At 40.3% G+C, this 18211-nt stretch overlaps 1 protein-coding gene and 1 non-coding gene across 2 annotated transcripts in view; both read right to left on the bottom strand.

Moving 5' to 3' along the window:
* Window positions 1–18211, bottom strand: part of GALNTL6 (polypeptide N-acetylgalactosaminyltransferase like 6) — a 1140136-nt gene that overhangs the window by 290268 nt on the left and 831657 nt on the right. The window lies entirely within an intron of this gene.
* TRNAG-CCC lies at window positions 14790–14862 on the bottom strand. The gene has a single exon. It is a non-coding gene; the product is annotated as a tRNA-Gly (tRNA).

The raw sequence follows: 18211 nt of genomic DNA, 5'->3' as shown, positions 1-18211 counted from the left end.
CTCACGGGCCCAGCCGCTCCGCGGCGTGTGGGATCTTCCCGGACTGGGGCACGAACCTGCGTCCCCTGCATCGGCAGGCGGAGTCTCAACCACTGCACCACCAGGGAAGCCCCCTGAGAAGTCTTTTACAGAAACAGCACAGCAGCTTGAGATCTGCCTTCTCTGACTGCTCAGGTACCAGGCCTTCTGAGCCCTCTGTACACAGACCAATTTTGTTAAAAAGGTTTTTTGTTCCCAGAGGAATTGTTAAACAATATATCCGTGTCATAAGTATCTAAATAGTGGAGTTCCTGCGAGGCATCTCTGCCGTGATGATTTGCACACGTGGGGTGGTCAGTGCCCTAGAACCCAATAAAACGCGGTGTCATTCAGAGTCACAGAGGGCTTGTCATTCAAGTCGAAGAGAACAGCAGCCTGAGGCACAGTGGAAGCAGCTTCAGCATAGGAAGTTTCCGAGGCTTCTCGCAAGGTGAAATGAATCCAGATCTCCAGGGTTCACTGCAAGGGTTCAGCTTGCCAGGGGCTTCACTGAATCCTTGGAGGCAGAGGGTGAGCTGTCTGGCCAAAGCCCCAGGAGCATCTCCCCCACGGCTGGAACTCCAGATGCAGAAGGACAGTGGTGACACGGGGCTGGACAGTCAGGGAGCAGCCAGATCGGGTGGGTCTCCTACACAAGGTAAAGGGTTTATACGGGATCCGGGAATCAGGAGAGAGACATTGGACTTGCGCTTTGGGTAATAGTAGAGTGAGGGACCCTGCAAGGAGGTGGCATGTTGGTCCAGGTGAGGAGCATGACAGTGTCCTTGATCAGGACAGCACCACTGGTGTTGGAGGATGAGGGTAAATAAAGGGATTCCTGAGATGGTTGAAAGAGAGACAGCATTTAATGCCTTATTAGGTAAGTGGGATGAGGGAATGGGAGCAATCAGCTCCTTTCCCAAATCCCAACAGATAACATAATTTATAATCTCTTAACAATTTCAGGACTGAAATTTTACATATTTTAAAAATTAGGTAGAGGCTGCTGGAACTTAATTAGTGCTCTGAATTAGAGAGAGGGGGAATGTGATCTATTTTTCATTCACTAGGAAGATACTCTGCAATTTTATACACACCCCAACCAATCCTAGAGTTGATGCCGCTTAAAGAGCTTTATTCTAAGGTTAAGCTCTCATACTACAATTTTCATTTATTTAATCTTCTCCTGTTCTTTTTGTACAAGAGTGGCTAGTTAGCATCCTTGACTTTGGAGGTGTCACTCTGGGTCACCACCATGGTCCCTTCGCAGACTCCCAATGACCCCAAAGGCTATACTGTGGAAAACTATAGATGTTGCCTTGAAGAACCCAATGATAAAATACTAGGGTTATGTCCCAGACAATCCTAACTTCCACTTAACAACTTATTTAGCATATTGCAATTTTCTCATCATCTAAAACATTTATATTCTGTCTTCTTTTTATACAGCATAATAGTAAGGGAAGAAGTTTCTTAGGCCATCTACTTCTCATAAAAAATAAATAAAAGGAATAAAAAGGTAATTCATAACGGAAGAACTCCTTGGTCTGAAGTGTTTTCAAAGTAGTTCAACCTTACTTTATAACAAAAGGAATTCAAATTTAAACAATGACATATGATTTTTACACATAATATTGGAAAATAATTTTAAAATAAGAATAGCTGGTTCCAGCAAAAGTGCTACAATATGGATACATTTCAGACATGTGTATAAATTGCTATAAGCTTCATGGAAAGGAATTTGTTAGTGTGTATTGAGAGACTTTAAAATGATCCTCTCTTTCGACCAGTAATTCCACCCATCCAGAGAAATCATCCAGACTATAGCAAAATATTTAATAACATATTTCATTTCAGAGTTAGTTATAATTGTGAAAATCTGGAAATAGTCAAAATGTCCAACAACTGAAAAATAGTTGATAGAAAAATTGAAAATGCAGAATATCAAATTATAGAATATGAGTTGAGATATGTAAACAGAGTAGTATAGAGAGAGTATTAACAGTAATTATTGGAGGTTAAAATCCATGATGTTTTTCCCCGCTCTTCTGTATACATTTCTGTGTATTCCAAGTAATCGGCGATAAACATACGCTACTTTTATTTGCAAAAAAAAAAAAATTTTTTTCCAGAAAGCAGGTAAGTCATACCATCTTGCATTTTTTTTTTTTTTTTTCCCAGTACACGGGCCTCTCACTGTTGTGGCCTCTCCCGTTGCGGAGCACAGGCTCCGGACGCGCAGGCTCAGCGGCCATGGCTCACGGGCCCAGCCGCTCCGCGGCGTGTGGGATCTTCCCGGACCGGGGCACGAACCCGTGTCCCCTGCATCGGCAGGCAGAGTCTCAACCACTGCACCACCAGGGAAGCCCCATCTTGGATTTTGAGGAAAAAATTTCCATTCACCATAGGTATGTCTATTTTTTTGATAATTTATATAGATTTCAGTCTTTATCTAAAGCTTGACAGCTTTTTCTTTTTAAACTTTATTAGACTGAGTGAACCCGATAACCACACCCTTGCTAACCCTCCCCTTCTCTGGTCTCTATGTTACAGAGTCTGGAAGAGCAACTTTACATTCCCAGAGTCCCTTGCATCTGTGGTACATGCCTGTGACCGAGGGCCCTTTGTCAGATGCGTCTGCTGAGACGCGGGAGGTGGGTTGAGCAATGAGGAGGGTTCTTTAACAAGCCTGGTGGCAGAGACACTCGGCTTATCTGGGTCACCTCTGTGGCACTTCAGACACCCAGCCTCAGCATCACGCGACATCAGGGACCACAGAGCTGCGTTCACCAGGAGAGCCCTGGGCTATTGAAGTAGCATTTTTCTTGGTTCTCCTGAAGAGTCCGAATCATCTAACATTTAAAAATCAGTCCCTTTCTTTAAAATAGCTGGGCAAGGATGCTGCTGTATTCCACAGAGACCTGATCTGCTTAATCCGGGTCACGTTACCCAATAGTCCCATGCAGAGGATGCTGTTCTCACCACAGCAAACGGTTATTTCTCTGACACTTCCTCATGTCTTCCTTTGCCTGATTTACTCATCTTTTCTTGACAACGACCCCATGCACCCTCTGTCCAGACATTCACGCTTGCTCCCTTTTTGCCGAGTGTTCATTTTGTGTTCTCTGTGCCCTTATGCGTGTTGCCAGTGGCCTGGGTTACCCTGGCCTCTAACCCCCTGATTCCAACCACCCTTCAAGTCTCAGCTGTTACCTTGTCCTTCTCCGTGGAAACCTTGCTGACTCCATCAGTGCTCCCTGATTATCCAGCATCTCGATGTTTCCGGCCCTTTATTCAACCAAAATGTTTAGTCCTTCATTTGGACTAGTTTTGTGTTGCAGGCTAATTATGGGGTGGGGCTGGGATCCCATCTCTCTTAGAGCTTTGTGTTTCTATAATGCTCTCTCTGTGGCATGTCTCTTAGCGTTCTGACACACACCAAAGACAATGCCAGGTCCTCCCTCCTCAATAAATCCATCATGATCATCAAGGCCAATGATTCACTCATTTACTTAAAGAAGAGTCCAGTAGAAATTAGGTTAACCAGAAGGTTTGGGGGAATGTTATGGTCTGGCTCATTAAATTTTCAGGTTGGCTGGGAGATGTGAGACTCCTTTTTCTTTCTTTAATTGGGAAAAATTCCCTGAAGTGCATTTGCTCCGTTTCCTGCTTCAGGAAGGATGCACTCGTTGGGTATTGCCTGGGGTCCCGCTCCAGGGACGCCTTCCACTGTGTCTGCAACCTGAAGTGATTGCATTCTCTGGGCCCTCATTGTGCTTTATGACCATAATATGACTATTGCCTGATTTGTCTTTTCTTGGGGTATATTTATTCTGCACATTTAAACCTACCATTCAATTATAAATTGTCTCGGTGCAGAAGGAGCTTCTCTTTATTTTAAGTTTTATATTCCCCACTGGACCTGGTATAGTGTCTTGAACGTAGGAGGGATCAAAATGTTAGTTAAATAAATTGAGATGCAAAGAATACAAAGGGTCACCATTTTGAATATCAGAATCAGATTTCTTTTTTAGAGGGTGTAGTATTTGGGGTTAAATTTGTAGTATCACCGAGACAAATCAACAGGAAGGTAACATTAAAATTTCATTATGAGCTTATTTTAAAATTATTTGATGTTTTTCCTTAGAAAAATGAGCTGAATTAATTCTATTTAATTGAATGTTTTTGTTACCTTTCTCCTGACAGATTGAGATTTTTACCATATTATTTCTTTTTTTTTTTTTTCTTTGCTGTACGCGGGCCTCTCACTGCTGTGGCCTCTCCCACTGCGGAACACAGGCCCCGGACGCGCAGGCTCAGCGGCCATGGCTCACGGGCCCAGCCGCTCCGCGGCGTGTGGGATCTTCCCGGACTGGGGCACGAACCCGCGTTCCCTGCATTGGCAGGCGGACTCTCAACCACTGCGCCACCAGGGAAGCCCTTACCATATTATTTCTAAACTTTCCTCCATGACACACAAAAAAATCACTGTTATTTTAATTTCTAATATTTTGTCACTGTCAATTCTTAGTCTGAGCTCTCTTAAAATTATTCACAGATATACTTTATATACTTTAAAGACAGTTTATAATATTTTTTCTCAAATAGGGATACCTTAAAAGCTTTGTATACTTTGCATACTGGATGTGCTTTTTTGTTTTTAAAGCACGAGCTTTAGCTGAAAGGTGTGTCATCTAGATAAATTATCACCGAGCTTTCTTTAATATTAAAAACTTTACATAGAAAATGTTGTGAGGCGGAAGCAACATATTAAACATTCCTTGGGATGGTTTCATACTCTTTGATCTCCTTTCCAGGACACCAAGAAATATTTGGCGTAATGAACATGGTGAAGAATAAAGAGACAGGCAAGAACCATCAGCAGATGAATAAATGGCTGTGTAACCAATGGGCACACACTCCGAAGGAAAAGTCCTGGAATTAGAAGATCTTGCCCCTTGCTGGAAGTAGGTGAAATGGCAAGAATAATACCTAACCCCTATATAAAATAAGGGATGTGAACTGCTTGAAAATATTAAAGATAACATTTTCTTAAAATTTCTTAAAAATAAGAGGAAAGTAATTTGACTTTTAAAATTTTATTTTCAAAAATGTTTTCACAGATGCAAGCACATTTCCATCATACGATGATACTCTGAATTAGCTAGGGTAAGTTTTTTACTTTCCATTTTATCGACCTGGAACAAATAAAATGGGTCACCCAAGTTTGCTTTGGAAATAGCAATTCAAAGAATAGAAAAGTGCTTTAACTCTTTAATTCTCTTTCTGTGATATAACACAATCTATCTTTTTCATGTTAATAATGACTATTAGTAATAAACGTATGTAATATACCAGTTCAGCTATAACCACATCCTAACCTCAGCTCATTACAGAGTATATAGAAGAGAGAGTTCTAGGTAGCAGGGGTGGGGATGTATAACCTCTAATCAGGGGTAGACTGGCTCTGTGGACAATAAAACACTACCATTTGTAGTGTGCACCGATTCCCATGGTGTAAACACTCCCAGCAGGGCTGATTTCAAGCTACCATTGTGGCACCATGGAGCGGGGGTTGTGAATGTGCACAACCGACACTCACACAGAGGTGTGTGTTCGCCCCTGGAGGGTATACGAGGCCCTACCCTTGGGCAGACACACAGGACACAGGCATATATGAGCACATATAAAAAGAGAAGATGTCTTTCAGGAAGGGGGCCGCTCAGGGATCTCACTAGCATCTTGGGCACTCTTGGTGGGAGGAAAGTTCACCACCCTGATCCAAGGGGTGCAGCAGTCATGCGTTGTAGAGAGCCCAGCACGGCTGTAAGCAGTGGAGCCAGAGCACTGGCACAGAGACCCTCTTACTAGACGTCCATACTTCCCCACCCTTAGTTCTATTGGTATATCATTGATAAGAAAAATGGTATCTATTTAAAGTGTGCAATGTGATGGTCTTAAGTATGTATACGTTGAGTAGTGATCACCACAGTCAAGTTAATTAACATCCATCACCTCCCATAGTTGTTGGGCTATTTTTTTGGTTTGGTTTTTTTTTTTTTTTTTTTGGTGAGAGTATTTCAGATCTCCTTCCTTAGCACATTTCAATATACGATGTATTATTTTTAACCATAGTTACCGTGTGTACCGTTCTCAGAATGTATTCATCTTATAACTGAAAGTTTGTATCCTTTGACCAACACTTCTCTCCCACCTCCCAGCCCTTGGCAACCACCATTCTACTTGCTGTTTCTTTGCCTTTGCCTTTAGTATTATTGTTTTTTAAATTTCACACGTAAATGATACCATATACTATTTGTCTTTCTCTGTCTGGCTTATTTTACCTAGCATAATGCACTCAAGGCCCATCCACGTTGTCACAAAGGGCAGGATTTCCTCCTGTTTTATGGCTGAATAACATGAATTGTATATGTATATCACACCTTCTTTATCCATTCATCCTTCGATGGACACTTAGGTTGTTTCCATGTCATAGCTATCGTGGATCATGCTTGAGTGAACATGCGGAGGCATGTATCTTTTGAGTTGGTGTTTTCACTTTCTTCAGACAAATACCCAGAAGTGGAATTGCTGGATCATATGGCGGCTCTATTTTTCATTTTCTGAGGAACCTCCATACCGTTTTCTACAGTGGGCTGTACAAACTTGCATTCCCAGTAACAGCGTTAGGAGGGTTCCCTTTTCTTCACAACTTCGGCCACACTTGCTATCTTCTGTCTTTTTGGTGAAAGCCATGCTAACAGGTATGAGGTGGTAACTCACAGAAGTGCATTTTCATTTAGCATGAGATATCTGCTGAAGAATTAGATGTCATCTCTCCATAAACATTATGTGGGGGGATATTTAGAAGAGGGAAATTTCTGGGTTGTCCAAAAAGTGAACTTTCAATTCTTTGAGAGACGGTCCAAGCTGTCCAGATGGTGGCAATTTCCTCCTCAAGAAGAGACCCTTTGGCGGCTTCCCTGGAGGTCCAGTGGTTAAGAATCCGTGCTTGCATTGCAGGGGGCACAGGTTCAATCCCTGGTCGGGGAACTAAGATCTTGCATGCCACGTGGCACAGCTAAAAATAAGTAAATAAACTAAAATAAGTTTAAAAAAAACGAAAAAGAGAGAGAGAGAGATCCTTTGAGGCAGAGTGCGAGCACTGTGGTGGTGCCGTGCCTGGATTCTTTATTCTGAGGACGGTCTTTTCAGTCACCAGTCAGTCAGGTAGGGTGGGTTAAGACCTGTCCCTCAAGGTCACTGTGCTATTACTCCCGCATGTGAGACATTTAGTGCAGTGCCCGTCACACTGAAGAGCCCAGTGTATCATTCATACTGTCAGAGAATTCTAATAAGAAATTCTAAGAGACATTTTTTCCCCAGATGGTGGTAAATGTCAAAGAATCTATTCTTTCTTAATATCCCCAATTTATTCCCGTAGTTTCTGGTTTCTCACTTTGGTCTGTAGAAAGGAGGCTATCGCCAAATCCATTAAAGTAGAAACGTTCCAAACTTGGGCAAAATAACTGAATCACACATGCTACCCAGTTTTAATAATTTACCACAAATCTAAATTTATTAACTATTCCTAAGATAGTTTGCCCTATGCATTATTTATGGGGTCTTTCCCCTTTGGTGGACTGCAGCTGTCATATTAATTTTTAATCAAGTCATGAAATTTTGTAATTCATTCTTAAAGCCAGGTGAATAAAGAGAGAATGACCTCTAGGAAACATTATGACAATGTATCCTATTTCTCAGAACACATTTACCATCCGTTCTAAATACCAGATCTCAAAATAATTTTAAGAAGGATAGTTAGGACATGTCGTACATCCAGTTCCTCTGAGTAGACTTCGAGCTTATTTATAGCTGTAAAAGCCCACGTTTTCTGCCTTTAGAGAAGCCACCGGGAACTGAATATTTATGATCCTGAGGCTGCCTCACAACTTTTGTGTTTTCCTCAGGGCTTTCACCCAGCCTGGAGGAGCAATGGAAAGCGACGCTCTGCTCTCTGCAATCTGCCAAGTGCTAAAACTATTTTCCCCGAAATGCAGTCACATATTACCTTAGCACTAAAATGCATAAATTGGAAGGATCATGAAAGGAAAAGTTCAGTAGCTTCAAGGAGTGATTAACAAGACTTATTCACTGGAAAGCACCCATTCAGGCTGACTTACAAAGCACCTCTTACCAAACACAGCAGGTGCACGTTTCAGGTTCAAAGTCTTAGAAGGGGTGTGTGTGTGTGTGTGTGTGTGTGTGTGTGTGTGTGTGTCTATCTGTCTGTTTATTTTTGTAGACTAAAAGCAAAACTCTATGAAATACAGATCTTTTAAAAGAAGTTTCTGTTTCAGTTATAAGAGAAATAATTACTAGGGATAAAATGTACAATACACTGACTATAGCCAACACTGCTCTGTGGTGTAGTACAGAAAAATTAACAGGGTAAATCCTAAGAGTTCTCATCCCAAGGAGAAAATTTTTTTCTGTTTTTAAAATTATATCTACATAAGCTGATGGATGTTAGCTGAACCTACTGCAGTAATCACAATATATGTAAATCAAACCATCATGTTGTACACTTTAAATTTATATAGTGATGTATGTCAACTGTTTCTCAATAAAACTGGAAACATTTTTTTTAAAAAATACAAAAGAACCAACCAAACCAAACCAACAAAAAATAAATAAAAGAAGTTTCTGTTTCAGCAGATTCCACTTAAGAGCAAAAAAAATTCATTTATACCTTGAGTTAGAGTCAACAAAACTGGCTGTGCGTATAGGGTTTGTCATTTATTTACTGGCTTCGTCACCCTGAATTGATCACCAGAATTCTCAGAGCTGTAGTCTCTTACCTGGAAAAGGAGGCTTATAATGTTACCTGCACCACAGAGCTGAGGATAACGTGACAACGGGAAGTTCTCGTAAGAAACCGTTATATTATTGTTTTCGTTATGTGCGTAAGACTGGAAGTGAAGCAAACACAAATCACGTTATCTTGACCACAAAGGGGAGAGGCCCAGAAACAAACAAAATATAGATGATTTAAAGTGCTCTGAAAAATGCATATATGATTGGATCCTCTAAAGAAAAAAATTATTCCTAGAGGTACATAGAAGCTCAAAGGCCAGCACAGAACAATGTGTCCTATTTCTGTATTTAGGAATGGGCACAATTCAGTCACTCACTATCCCAGTGCACAAGGTTTTAATAAAGTTTAAAAGGAAATAAGCGTTTACTAGTGTTTCCCTCTAGTTTTTGCAGGTTTCCTCTATAGACATTTGCTTGTGTACATTGTTTTATTAAAACAATCATGTAGGTAGCTTGCATTCTTGCCTTCACATCTAATGACTGTGTTGCCAGAATATCATCTTTGTGTGTATATTCTTTTGGAGAAAATAGTATTGCAAACGAAGCTCCGGAGCGGGTCAGAGCATCGCTTCTCTCACTCCGGTGTGCGTTTGTGCATATGAATCACCTGGGGACCCTGTTAAAACGAAGGCTCTGATTTAGTCGGTCGGAGTGGGACCTGAGGTTCTGTTCGGGTGATGTGATGCTGCAGGACCACATTGGAGGAGGGAGGGACCCCGGAGGACGGGACCCCGATGGTCCATACATCCTCACTGCTTGGAGGCAGCAGGTGCGCTGCGGAGCCTGGCAGGCTGGCGGATCGGGCGGTGGGTATCTGAGATCAGGGGGGCACGATGACCTCGCCTTAATTCTCTGCGTGGGGAGGATTGATTTGCCCACAGAAACCTAATCTCCACAGGATTCTCTCTGACATAGGGTGGTATAATTATTTTGAATATCAGTCAAGTTTCTAACATGGACTTGGAGTTAGCGGACTCTCACGTCATCTCTTTGGGGAACCCTCAGCAAGGACAGTGCTGTGTTTCCCATGTGACTCTGCCAGAGGGCGAGAAGCATCTAAGCCTTGGAGGGCAGATTACCTGTTGATTGCCTGAACCTGAGACGGGCCTGGAGAGGAGGGATGGAAATGATGTGAAGCCAGAAGTAGACTCCGCACCCTGCCCCCCACCCCCCTGTTCTCTAACAGTTCATGAAAGCAGCCAGTTTTTTTTTTTTTAATTTACCTAGGAAAGTTATAGAAAGGATAAACTTCTTATTTCCTTGTAGGCTCAGAAAGAGAATTCACTGTGACCTAGTATTTTAAAATATGGAGCAGCGGCTGGGGGAGAGATGGGTGGATGAGAAGCGGACCAAAAAACTGGTCTGAGAACTCGAGGAAAGTGGCTGAGAAGAATTTTCAGTCCCTTCTTCTTGACAGTGAGGCATTCTGCACAGTACTGCTGAGGGTTACAGACTCTGGGGTTTATTCTGCTAATTAATTCCAGCTTAGTCTTTTCTTTGTGCCTTGGGGTATTGCCATAATAGAGGTCCCTATAAGCCTGAATAAATAGATAAATGGATGAAGAGACTGGGACTAAATGAAATGGGACTACATTTTCCCATTTTTCCAAGCACTACATGTCTTGAGTGCTGTATTGGCTAAGGCTATGATTTTAGCAATTGATACATCTATAATCAAGTAGAAATGCCCGTGAAAAACAAGTGAGCAAATGCCAATGATTAGTTAGATTTTAAACTAACGAACACGATTTACTAAACGACTGACTTTGGTATTTCATTTTCCAGATTTTTCAAAACTGCACCTACAATTAATCTTGTTGAATTTTTTTGTTTCCATTTCTGCCCTTCTACATACCTCCCCCTTTTTGCCTATTTATGGTGATTTCCCACAGTATGTTCACCTATACATCTGAAAATTTGAATTTGAGAACTCAATTGTTGGACTGCTTACTATGTTCAAGACAGTATCTTAAGTGCTATAGGGGATAAACATCTTGTCAGGGAGATACACATATGCAGGTAACTTCAATATTGATAAGTATCGTGAGTTTAACAATTTTCTCTTTGAACAAAAATGAATTAACTTCAACCTAGAATGAGCACGAATTCACAGAGTAATAAGCACGTTACTAGTCAATGAAGAAAATGGGTAGGGTTAGGAAATGTCGAGTCTGAAGAGTGAGATCATTTCAGGTGGAGAAAGCAGCACGAGGAAATGCAGAAGGTGGAACATGAATCATGTGTAATGGGGATTAAAAGTAGTTCAGTGGGGGCTTCCCTGGTGGCGCAGTGGTTGAGAGTCCGCCTGCCGATGCAGGGGACACGGGTTCGTGCCCCGGTCGGGGAAGATCCCACATGCCGCGGAGCGGCTGGGCCCGTGAGCCATGGCCGCTGGGACTGCGCGTCCGGAGCCTGTGCTCCGCAACGGGAGAGGCCACAACGGTGAGAGGCCCGCGTACCGCAAAAAAAAAAAGTAGTTCAGTGGAAGAGCAGACCCATGATGGTGAGAAGGATAAACATTTGGGTTTTTTTCCAGGCTTTGGCTATTATGAATAAAGCCATTATGAACATTCACCTGCAGGTTTTTGTGTGAACGGAAGTTTTTCATTTCTCTGGGAAAAATGCCCAGAAGTACAATTGCTAGATTATTATGGTAAACTCATGTTTAGTTTTGTAAGAAATGTCAAATTATTTCTCAGAGGGGCTGTACTATTCTTCATGTCTATCAGCAACATATGAGTGTTCCTCACCAGCAGTTGACGCTGATCACTATATTTTATTTCAGCAATTTTGATACAAGTGCTATCATAAAATTTTGCCAGTAAATATAAACTTACAACAGAATTTTAAGGACTATGTAATATTCCATTTTATGTGGGAACTAACATTTCTTCAATCAATTGCAAATTGATGAGAATTCAGGTTTTTTTCCACTGTTATAAACAACAGTCCAAAAAAGCATGCATCTACTTGTGTCTGGTTATCTTACTGATTAAATTCCTAGGAGACAGAAGGCTGGTGTGTCCTTTTTTTTTTATGGCTTTTGATACCCCAGCATTTGATTTGAGAGTCAAAGCCTTGGGTTTGAAAATTGATTCCATCAATAATACCTATATGGTTTTAGGCATGCTGTTTAATCTCTCTGGATTTTGGTTCCTTCCTATGTAAAAAGGGGATGATTGTTTCCTAAGACTGTTGAAAGTACTAGTTAGAATATTTTGTATAATGTAACGCTCAAGAATCTTGAGCATGTACTCATTAAACACGAGGTCTACCTAGACTGAACCTCACACAGCGCTTTGAACAGAGTAGATGGAAGTACACTCATGTAGTTTATTATTTCATGCATCAATTCTGACCAGTGTGTTGGGCAACAGCATTGAGAAAAATCTTGGACTCGGCAGGAAAAATGCTCAGTGTGTGACCCCCTCAGTGGATTCTTCTACCGTGGGTAGAGAAGAGAGGATAGAGAAGTACCCATCCCGAGTGAGGTGTATCACTTAGCAAATGTGATTGTCAGAATATGTCATCAAGCTGGAGCCGTCTTCCTTACCCTAAACTCGTGCAGAAGAGCATGCAGAGTCCTGTAGTACTTGGAATATAGGAAGTTTTCTCCAAAGGTGACCGTGGTATCAGAAGACGAAAACTTTTCTACCTTTAAGTTGAAGTGATGTTTGAGTGGATGAATATATGGAAGCTACAGAAACTCAGAAATGGAGAACATTTGCCACCTTGTTAAGAATTTAAAATATGGTAACTACTTAGAGGGCATTCCTTAGCAATGACTCTTCATGTATCTGATTAGTAAACATAAAGTATGCCGTCCATTTTCACAATTGTTGTATTATCATTATTAGTATTTTTAGTAGGTTCAGTTTTCAATCTTGTGTGGGTCCCACTGTCACTGGTGCTCATAGGACTCCACCAGGCCATGCATGTCACCCATGGGGACAGCTCTGTCTTATATCCAGTCTTTCCTTTGTCTCCTTCCCAAAATGCCTCTGGTCTCTCCCCCATTTAACTTCTACAGTTACTTAAGAGGTCCATTCAATTTCTTCATACTTTTCCATGACCTTGATTTCTCCCTCTTATGGACCCTAATATGTTTTACTTATTTAACACGTATGTATTTTGGGGTCATCTAATTTATTGCATCATTATTTAACATTCAAAAAATATATATATGACCAAATTTGAAGGTCCTTGAGAACAGAAAATGGTTTACGATTGCTTGTATTCCCCAGCATCTAAGTTAGATATTTTAGAATAGCTGCTAAGTAGATGTTAATTGAATAAATGCCCTTATAAACAAAGGCGTGCATGTGAAATTATGAATGAGTGAACTAGTTGGAAATCTGGGATCTAGAAGTAAAAGCTGTCGTGCTCAATAATATCTGATGGTTTACATTGGGTTGGCCAAAAAGTTCGTTCGGGGTTTTCCCGAACGAAATTTTTGGCCAACCCAATATAATGAACTTTCTGCTCATGTACAAAAATTTCTTAACTCAGTTTTAAAGGTTTTGATCTTGTTTACTGTGTTGTCAAGCTACTGAAATAGCTAATAACTGGGTGGATAAAGATATCTTTTCACTCCTAGCAATTTTTGTAAAGAACGGACAGCTATCTCTCTGTCTTTTTGTATTCATCTAAAGTTGGATGAGCTGGCCTTGCACAGTTGGGGGTTGGCTTGCATGATTTCTGTTTGTGGAAGATGAGTGAATCCGTGATTTGGGGAACGATTTATCTCCTGGAGGTCACGAGAATGGCGTCTGTGTAACGCCTACAGTTCAAACTAGTAACACAAGAGAAAGCCAACCTCTGCTTCCACCAATTTGTTTTTAAAATAAAGAATAATGCTATCAGTCAGCTGGTAGTTTTTTGTGAAAAATCATCCTTCCTGCCGTGTGTGGCCAGTGTTTCACCAACTGCTTCATTCTGTTCAGTTTACGTGTCAAGGGCTCAGCAGCTAACTAAATCCTCAACAAAGAGAACTCAACTGTGACACTGTCCCTGTCCGTTTCCGACTGTAATATCTTTGGTTGGAAGTTGTTACATACTGTGTAGTTATGGCCAAGTGACAGATAATAAGAGCCATATCTATTCTAGTAAAGCTGTGAGATTACTTTTTCATGGCTTTCCAACCAAAATAAATGCAAATTGTTTTTCAAGGTTCAGTGTAAAAAGTGTTTTGAGTTAAAAGAATTATTGTACACGCTTTGACACATTGATTCTAACAAGTGACATCGTCATGTTGGCTGCAACCATTTCCAGTTGCCGAAGTATTTTCGTATTGCCTTACAAGGACGTGATGGACCACTTCCCATTACCACGTAAAGCACATGCATATGAGAGAGAATGAAGCCTCTCTAGCCCTGGGATCTGGGCTCTGCCTGGCTCTGAGGATGTGATCACAGAACACTATGATTCGAGAAACAAAAGTGCCCCTTGGAGGACAGGGCAGATGCCACCTTGGGTTGTGTTTCTTTGGCTCTGATGACGTTTGATGTTTGGCTGGATTAGGTCTCTCTCTCTGGGCAGAGTCTCTCCAGCCCACCCCACATTTCTGACAGAAGCTGAGCTAATGAGAGGAAGAAGCACAGGGGACAGGCTCACAGCCCTGTTTCACACTTTGGAGAATCAGTTTTCTCTTTGACCCTCATTTCCTTCATCTGTAGAATAGGTTAGATATACCTATCACATAGGTAGGTGTGTTTAAGAATTAAAGGCAATATCATGAATATCAACTTTAAAACAATTATTTATTTATTTGGCTGCACTGGGTCTTAGTGGTGGCATGCAGGATCTTTGTTGCGGTGTGAGGGGTCTTTGGTTGCAGCGTGTGGGATCTTTTAGTTGCGGCATGCAGGCTCTTAGTTGCTGCATGCAGGATCTAGTTCCCTGACCAGGGATCGAACCTGGGCCCCCTGCATTGGGAGCACAGAGTCTTAACCACTGGACCACCAGGGAAGTCCTAATATCAACTTTATTGTATAGGAGAGGCTCAGATTTTTTTCCCCCTAATTTCCTTCTCTTAGCTCTCGGGGAACACTTTCAGGCAGGATACCAAATTAAAATCTCTATTTGCGAAACTTCATGGAATTGACCAGGTTAAAAGGATTTTAAATGTCACAATCACAAAGCCATCAATAAAGGCCCTTCCAAGTGGGGAGAAAGCACTGCCCCAGCTCACTCATTGCAAAGGCATAGCTGAGTCCTGCTAGCACTTCCCATATACACTGACCCAAAACAGGGAAGCCAATAAAATACAGGGCACAATATTCGGAACGTACTTATACTGAAAAACTATTTGTTTATCTAAAATTCAAATGTAACTGCTATCCTGTATTTTATCTGAAAACTCTAGCCCAAATTCCTTTACAAATTTTCTACTAGACAAATGGCTGTTTTTGAGCTTATCCTTGATTACACTATTTCATATTCTGTCACCTTGATTTTATGTATATTAAATTCCATTGGTTTATTGTACATGACACCAACTTCTACTAAGAATTTGCCACACTAAAAAAAAAAAATTAATGAAATCAACTTTATCTTCTTAAAAGACTCTAAGGTTACCATTCTTGTAAAATTGCATTAAGTGATCTAAAATAAGACCTCAGTTTGGTTTCTGTTACATTATCTTATATAGTAAAATAGAATAAATCTGTCAGTCAATATTCTACATCCTGTCTGTTCATGTTTTATCTCTCCAGCTCGGTTATTATCTACCTGGTTAGGGATTCTATGCTTCTGTTCACCAAATGTTGAGGGTCATATGACCATCTCCTCCCTTTGTTATTTATCTTCCCTTTTCTCACACAGACTTTAGTTTGTTTGTTCTGAGAGTTTTAATTTTGTGAAATTGAATTTTCCCCATCCTTTCCCTTCAGGACATAAACAGAGGAAAAGGCTCTTCTTAGGAAATATACTGAAGCATGAGGAGAGACATACTGTATGCTCCAGAGTTACCCTGAGGTGAGTTGGGGGTAGTGAATCAGAAGGGCTGGGTGTTCCAGAGTTACTTTCCCTCTGAGGCCACTGTGGCGTGATGGGAAGGACACTGGACGTGCCATTCAAATCTTTACATTCAGGTCCTTGTCCTGAAACCTAGTAGTTATGTGTTCTTGCAGTAATGACTTGATATTCTGAATTTCACTCTTCTCAGCTATGATATAGGAATAATAATATATCCACAAATAACTGCTCTAAGAAATACAATAATAGTCAGGAAAGTGACTTATAAAGTATTATACCATTATAAGATATTAATTTTTCTATATTAAATCACAATTCATTATTCACAGGATAGTGTTAGAAACTTATAGATACAGATGTAGATATACTTTATATATATCTATATCTATATATCTATACATCTTTATATATATCTGTATAACTTATAGATATAGATATACGTTTGTATATATACGTCTATTATACGTACGAAACAGCATCTGCCTTAAGACACTGATGTTGTATGTTCTTCACTAACTGATTTTCATTCATCTTGAATAAAGTGATCTAAAACATGTCATAGAAGTTCTTTTTGCCATCAATTAGATCAGTAAAATCTGCTTTTCAGAAGAAAGTAAAACAACAAGGGTAAGAATACCACAGAGGATCCCAGAGACTTCAAGAAGACACAGTTGACTCTTTTGATAGAAAAAAGAACCACCAGAATAAGGTTTCATTATTTACCAGGCATTAACAATTGACTCATTCTGCTTGATTCCCTTAATTACCCTCCACGAGCTACACCGCAGAAGCCATACCTCCATTCAGAGCCTGGGAAAAGGGCACCCCCGGGTCTCTTCAATCACAAGAGACATACAGCTGTGATGGGCGTGAGGCTAGAGTTTCTGTCGATAAGATGGAAACTTCTCTGTGTCTCTATGCTCAGGGCCTCTGTCATGCTGTTTCCGACTCTGCCATGAAAGAGCCCAGCCAGGGCTATTATAATTCTGTGCTGAGATGCGTGCACTCATCTCGAATCTTTGTCTCAAGTGATAAGTGTTTGGTAACCCCTGCATTCTACAGGGAATCACGCATTTCCATCCATGCTAGACATAAAATATCTGTTTTGACAGTCTTTGATTGTACTTAAGTAGTACGGATTTTAAATAATCAAAGAGGGCTTATGTAATAAAGTTTGAGGTCTCAAAAGTGCTTTTCTGTCAGCAAGGAGGAGAAGGTTTTTTAAAAAAATAGGATCATAAAATGATAGAACTAGAAGATAGCATGGAGATGCCTAGACTTAAGCACTCAGTTTACAGATGGAAAAGGACATACAGAGGGAATAAAAGAAGCTAGAGTGGCTTGCCTAAATTCACATATCTGGTTAAAAAACTAGTATTTAGATCTCTTAGATCCCAATTAATTCTTCTTTCCGGTACAACTTTTAAACCTTTTAGATTCCTTCCTTCCTTCCTTCCCTCCCTCCCTCCTTTCCTTCTTACTTTCTTTCGTTCTTTCTTTCCTTCTTATTACTATTATTATTTGTTACGATTATTATTTTATTATTTATTTAGGTTAATAAAGCATATACTTGGAGTCAGATAGGCTTTGTTCAAATTCTGGTTCAGTCACTTATTAGCTGTGGAATCTTAGGTAAGCTGTGTAGCTTCCCTATGCTTCAGGTTTTCAGTTATAAAATGGAGAAAATAACACTATTTATCTCATAGGGATAATAAAGATTAAACGATCAAAGAGTAAAACATATGTAAAGACTCTTTTCTGAGCCTAGCTCAAAAATATTGGTCATTACTATTATGAATCCACTTTAGTGTAGATTTTAAGAATTAAATTAATAAACTTAAGGTATGCTAAGTGATTCTTTTATCTCACATATTAGGATGATTAAAAAGTCAATGCATAGTTTTAATGGGAAAATATAATTAGATCAAAATTACCAGAATTCAGCTCCAAAGATTGTTGTAAGTGGTGAAAATGTGAAAGTAATCATAGATAGTTATGTTTGAGGGAAAACCTGAGAAAAGAATAAATTATTGAGAGAAGATACGGAAGTTGTATATATTTTTTTCAAGAGAACTGGGGTACAATACTCAAATAGATTTGAATCGTATATCGGCCCCTTAAAAGTCATGTAATCTTGGGCAAATTCCTTAACTCTTCGTGCTGGTGTTCTTATTTCCCCTAGCTTTACTGAAGTATAATTGACAAAATTTTTTATATTTAAGGTATACAACACGATGATTTGATATATGTATACATTGTGAAATGATTACTACAGTCAAGCTAAGGAACACACACATTGCCTCATAGAGTTACATTGTGAAATGGTTACTACAGTCAAGCT

Source organism: Monodon monoceros, unplaced genomic scaffold (assembly GCF_005190385.1).
Source record: "Monodon monoceros isolate NGI ecotype Baffin Bay Population unplaced genomic scaffold, NGI_Narwhal_1 Super_Scaffold_5, whole genome shotgun sequence".
Classification (NCBI taxonomy): Eukaryota; Metazoa; Chordata; class Mammalia; order Artiodactyla; family Monodontidae; genus Monodon; species Monodon monoceros.
The sequence above is the reverse complement of the archived record's forward strand: the minus strand, read 5'-3'. Positions and strand labels throughout refer to the sequence as shown.